Below are 6000 nucleotides of genomic sequence, written 5' to 3' on the forward strand. Positions count from 1 at the left end.
TTAAAATTAGAAACTATTTTGAACTAAAAGAAATATTTTTTTCATATTATGAAAGTACAACATATTAAAAACAAGGCACAACTTAAGCTGTGCTCAGAGGCATATTTGTAGCCTTAAATGTATATATTAGAAAAGAAGAAAGGCTGAAAATCATTGTAAGAGTTAGGGAAGTAATACCAACTTAAAGGAAGTGTTAGAGTGAGTCAAATGAAATTATCTGTATTCAACAATTTTTTACTTTTACAAACAGTAATTTCATTTTGTTCAACCTAAAAGAAGGAAGGAAATAATAAAAATGGAACTTAATTTATAGTGAAATAGCAAACAAAGTTATAATGGTGAGAATCAAAACTAAAGTTGGTTCTCTATGAAGATTAATATTTGATGTTACTGAGTTCAAAGGTCCTCAGTTCATAAAGTTCAAAATTATTTTCCTCCTCCCCCACCTCTCCTTATTATCATATATTATTTTCCTTTTCCATTATCATTCTCTTACAATTATATAGTAAAGTTTTCCAATGGTTACATGACACATAGTATTGCAACAGATTGAAAGTAAAAGTACATAAGAGAAACCAGCTCTCTTCTATTAAATCTGATATTAAGAGAGACTTGAAATGTGAAACAATGCAATTCTTGTCAATCAATTTTTGTTATAAAATATTGTTATTTTCATTTAAACAAATATTTTTTAATAAAATGGTGTTACTTGTTTAGATGTAATTCATTTTTAATGAATTAATAACTATTTTTAAATGGTCACAATTTATTTCTAATATGATAAATATTGATACATACAGACCACACACAAGTTCTTTAAGGTCTTCAAAATTTTTAAGAATGTAAAGAAATCTGAGAATCACTGGACTAATAAAATTGATTTACCTCTGATGAGGTTGGTCAAGAAAAAAGTAAAAAAGAAGGCATGAATCTCTACAATAAGAAATAAAAAGTAGGTATCACTGTATGTCCTACAGACACTAAAAAGATAATATTACAAATACTTTTACACTAATTCATTTAAAATTTTAATGGATTGGCAAATTTCTAGAAATTGTAACTCACTAAAATTGATGCAAAAAGAAGTGGAAAGTATGAATGGTTCTATATTTACTTAAACATTTTATCTCTAATTAAAAACTTTCCTCTAGTAATATACGAAATCCTATTTAAACCTGATGACTTTGCTGGTGAATTTTACCAAACAATTAAAGAAGAAACAATACTAATCAATTAAGTCTTCAAGAGAATAGAATAAAAAGGAACACTTGCCAACTTATTTAAAGACAGCAACATAATTTGGTGCTAAGACCTCATGGGGACAATACAAGAAAGGAATATCACAGGCCAATCTCTTTCATGATAGATGCAAAATTCCTAAACAAAGTATTAGCAAATTTAATCCAGTGATTCATAATAGGAGAATACATCACAACCAGGTTGAGTTTAATCCAAGAATCTAAGAATCTAATGTTAGTTTAATATTTGAAAATTAATGTAATTTATGACATTAATGGAGTAATGGATATACATTACATGGTCAATTCAACTGATGCAGAAAAAGCATCAACAATTTTTAAAGTTCAACAATTACTCATGACATAAAGATAAAACAACTCTTAAAATTAGATATAGAAGGGAATTTCACTAACTTGATAAAGGATAGTTACAAAATACCTATTGCAGACATCATACTTAATCTGAGATACTGAAAGCTTTTCTCTCAGATTGAGAATGTGACAAGGATGCTCACTGTCACCACCATGATTCATTACTTTTCTGAAGTCAGAGCAGTAAGTCAAGAAAAAATATATAATAGGCATAAGTATTAGAATAAAGGGAAAATGAGAAGACTATAATATTATTCAAAGATAATATGATACATATATATAAAATTCAAAAGAATCTTCAGAGAAACCATCGGCATTGCATTTCTTTACATAATTTCACTGCTGCATATGTATCCAGTAAAATGTATACATGTGTGCACCAAAAGACATTTACAGTATTTATAGCAGCATTATCTGCAATATTCATTAACTGGAAAAAATTCAAATGCCCATCAAGAGCAAAATGAAAAAATAAGTTGAGATATATTCATAAAATGGTATACTATATGGCAATAAAAAGAAACAAACCAATGACAGATACAATAACATGGAGAATCTCACAAGCACTATGCTAAATGAAAGAAACCAGGAGCAAGAAGTATATGTTGTGTGATAACATTTACATGACTCTCAGAAAAGGCAAAACTAATTTATTGCATTAGAAGAGTAATTCCATTTAGAAAGCAGGGAAAGGAACTAGGAAAGGGTACAAGACGGAGATTTCTTAGGTGCTGGTGGCGCTTTATTTCTTGATTTAAGTGGAGATGACATGAATACATTCTCTGTGTAAAAATTCATCAAGAATTTTGAGCAGTTAAGAATTTTCTACTTTTCTATATGTATAAATTTCAGTAAAATAATTCATAAAGGTATTTGTACAAGATATTGAAGAAGAGAGATCTTTTCACATGTACAGGCAAATGAATGACTGTTGAATAAGAAGGCTTAGAGAAATTTCAGGACTGACACAAAAATATTTTGAGATAAATGAAACTGTGCCAAAAGAATGACCATAATATAATTGTGCAATTTGGCTCAACATTATTATGGGAGAGGAAAAAATGTAAAAATCAAATCATTCTGTTTTGGTGTTGGAAATTTTTATTGAAATTTGAGCATTGTTGAAGGATAAATTGGGAGATTGGGGTTGGCATATACACACTACTATACATAAAATAAATAACTAATAAGGACCTACTGTATAGCACAGGAAACTCTACTCAGTATTCTGTAATGGCCTTAAAACAGAGACTCACAGATGTGGAGAACAAACTTATGATTGCCGGGGGAGGGATGCAGGGAAGGATAGTTGGGGAGTTTGGGATGGACATGCACATAATGCTCTGTTTAAAATGGATAAAGACCTACTTATAGCTTATGGAGCTCTGCTTAATGTTGCGTGGTGGCCTGGATAGGAGGGGCGTTCGGAGGAGAATGGATGTATAGTACGGATGGCTGGGTCTCTTTCTTTTCTGTTCACCTGAAACTGTCACAACATTATTTGTTGATTGGCTATACCATCGTGAAAGTTGCTCAGTCGTGTCCGACTCTTTGCAACCCCATGGGCCGGTCCATGGAATTCTCCAGGCCAGAAAACTGGAGTGGATAGCCTTTCCCTTCTTCAAGGGATCTTCCCAACCCAGGGATTGAACCCAGGTCTCCTGCACTATAGGCAGATTCTTTACCAGCTGAACCACAAGGGAAGCCCTAAAAAGGGGACACTGTGGCTGCATGGGCCGGGAAAGGAACCCCGGCCTCCCATGTGGCAGGCGAGGATTCTACCACTCACCCACCCACTCCAATATAAAATAAAAAGCTTAGAAAAATACTCTGTAATGGTCTATATGGGAAAAGAATCTATAAAAAGTGGACATATGTATATTTATAACTGATTCACTTTGCTGTACAGCAGAAACTAACCAACAATGTAAATCAAATATCTACAATTAGGTTTTTTATGTTCATATTCTTTTTTTAATTTTAAATTTATTTTTTAATTGAAGGATAATTGTTTTACAGAGTGTGTTGATTTCTGCCAAACATCAACATGAATCAACCATAGGTATACATATGTCCCCTCCATCTTAAACCTCCCTCCCACCTCTCTCCCTATCTCACCCCTGTAGGTTGTTACATAGCCCCAGTGTGAGTTCCCTGAGTCATATAGCAAATTTCCATTGGCTATGTGTTTAACATATGGTAATGTAAGTTTCCATGTTACTCTCTTCATACATACCACCCTCTCCTTCCTCCCTGCCCCCCACGTCCATAAGTCTGTTTTCTATGTCTGTGTCTCCATAGATGCCCTGCAAATAATTTCATGAGTACCATGTTTCTAGATTCCATATATATGTGCTAGTATATGATATTTTTCTCTTTCTGACTTACTTCACTGTGTATAATAGACTCTAGGTTCATCCATCTTGTTAGAACTGACTCAAATGTGTTCTTTTTTGTAGCCAAGTAATATTCCATTGTATATATGTACCACAGTTTCTTTATCCATTCATCTGTCAATGGACAGATTTAGGTTGCTTCCATGTTCTGGTTATTGTAAATAGTGCTGCAATGAGCATTTGGGTACATGTATCTTTTTCAATTTTTGTTTCCTCAGGGTATATGACTAGTAGTGGGACTGCTGGGTCATATAGTGGTTTTATTCCTGAATTTTTAAGGAATCTCCATCATGTCTTCAGAGTGGCTATAAATCAATTTACATTCCCACCAACAGTGCAAGAGGGTTCCCTTTTCTCCACACCCTCTCCAGAGTTCATTGTTTGTAGACTTTCCAATAAAGATTTTTTAAAAATGTGAACATTGCTTAGAAAATAATGGTATGGGGTGGGGATGGTAGGAAAGCTCAAGAGGGACAGGATATATGTATACATATAGCTGGTTCACTTTGTTGTGCAGCAGAAAATAATACAGCATTAAAGCAATTATACTCCAATAAAAAAAGAAAAAATAATGGTACAGAGAATTATAGATGAAATAACTCTCTGTGTAGTTCAGCAACTACATAAAATATCATACTAGAAGCCTTGGAAAAATTGAACCTCAAGTTTAAAAAGACCTCCTAATCTAAGAAAAATATATCATGGCTAAACATAAAATAAAGCAGACATAATTTTAGATGAGATCAGTAATGTCCATGATATGGTAGAAGAGAAATTACTGACAGCAAAAAAGTATTACAGAAATAACTTTCAAGGGCCACAAAATCCAACAATAAAAGTTTTTTATGACATAAAATGTTCAAAATCAGGCTGAGAACCAATGGAACAAGGTCATCAATGTAAAATGAAGGAACAGCCACAGAGAAAACCTTTTTTTCTTTCATCCTTATTGAAGAATATTTTAGAAAATGTCTTATTTCTAAACTTCCTATTCTCAGTGTTCCAGCCTCTTCTCGTTCCCCTCTATAAAATCTCACCAGGTTATCTGATCTATTCCCAAAATTTCAACCACCGCCTACCTGTGTGTTGATGTCTTCAAATCTTTATCTCCAGCCACCCCTCTCTTTTGAGCTCCAGATCTCAAAACATTCTACTGCTATTTTCACTTGGATAATTCAAGCACACAACCTCCAAATGTCAAAAGCCAAACTCGTGATCTTTTCTGCAAACCTGTTCTTCCTCCTTTGTTCTAAATTGCAGTTAGTCATACAATCTTCCTCCTAGCTGGCCAATATAAAATAATCTTAGAGTCATTTTTAACTCCTCTTCTCCCTCAACCTCAAATCCAGAAGGATTTCATGATCATTTTACAAGGATCCAAGAAACAGCATATTCAACAAGCATCATAGAGACAGGGAGCATAATTTTGGGCTCATCTTCCCAGCCCCCAAGAAATATTTATCAAAAACTTATTTGAGAGAAAGCACGAGTCATTTCCTAAAAGAAAAATCCTTCATCATTCCTTCTAATCCAGAGAGTCTAATATATACTCTGCATCTTTTATTTATTACAATTTAAAGAAACCATTTTTATTTCTAGAACTCCACACCACTTGGCAAAAGCAACCTTTTCAACTCAGATGTTTGAGCCAGAAAGCAAAAGGTTGGTCATTTTGCATCAATTTAGATCATCAGAGAGCTGATATCTATTTTAATGGTTCCATGAAAGATTGGTCTTTACTGAATTGTACCTATTCATAATGTAATCAGCCAGCACTGAACTAATATAACAAATGGCCCTTTGAAACTCACCCAGAACACTGTTCTTCCCTTTTTATAAGTTTCCTCAGGAGACATTTATGTCTAAGCACTAGTATGTCTCTTAAGCAATAGGCTTGTTTGTATCTTATACACATTGAATTGCTGGAAAAGTTAGAAGCAATGTGTAGATCAATAAAGCATGAATTTTTAGCACCATTAGTGGCTCCAGTTTAT

At 33.3% G+C, this 6000-nt stretch overlaps 1 long non-coding RNA gene across 1 annotated transcript in view; it reads right to left on the minus strand.

Annotated features, from left to right (window-relative positions):
• The window catches only part of LOC122441830, a 115307-nt gene extending 110121 nt beyond the window's left edge, over nt 1-5186 (minus strand). Inside the window, exon 1 of the long non-coding RNA XR_006269448.1 lies at nt 5086-5186. This is a non-coding gene — a long non-coding RNA (uncharacterized LOC122441830). The remainder of the gene's footprint in view (nt 1-5085) is intronic.
• Nucleotides 5187-6000: the final 814 nt, after the last annotated feature.

The sequence above is a fragment of the Cervus canadensis genome, chromosome 5 (genome assembly GCF_019320065.1).
Source record: "Cervus canadensis isolate Bull #8, Minnesota chromosome 5, ASM1932006v1, whole genome shotgun sequence".
Classification (NCBI taxonomy): Eukaryota; Metazoa; Chordata; class Mammalia; order Artiodactyla; family Cervidae; genus Cervus; species Cervus canadensis.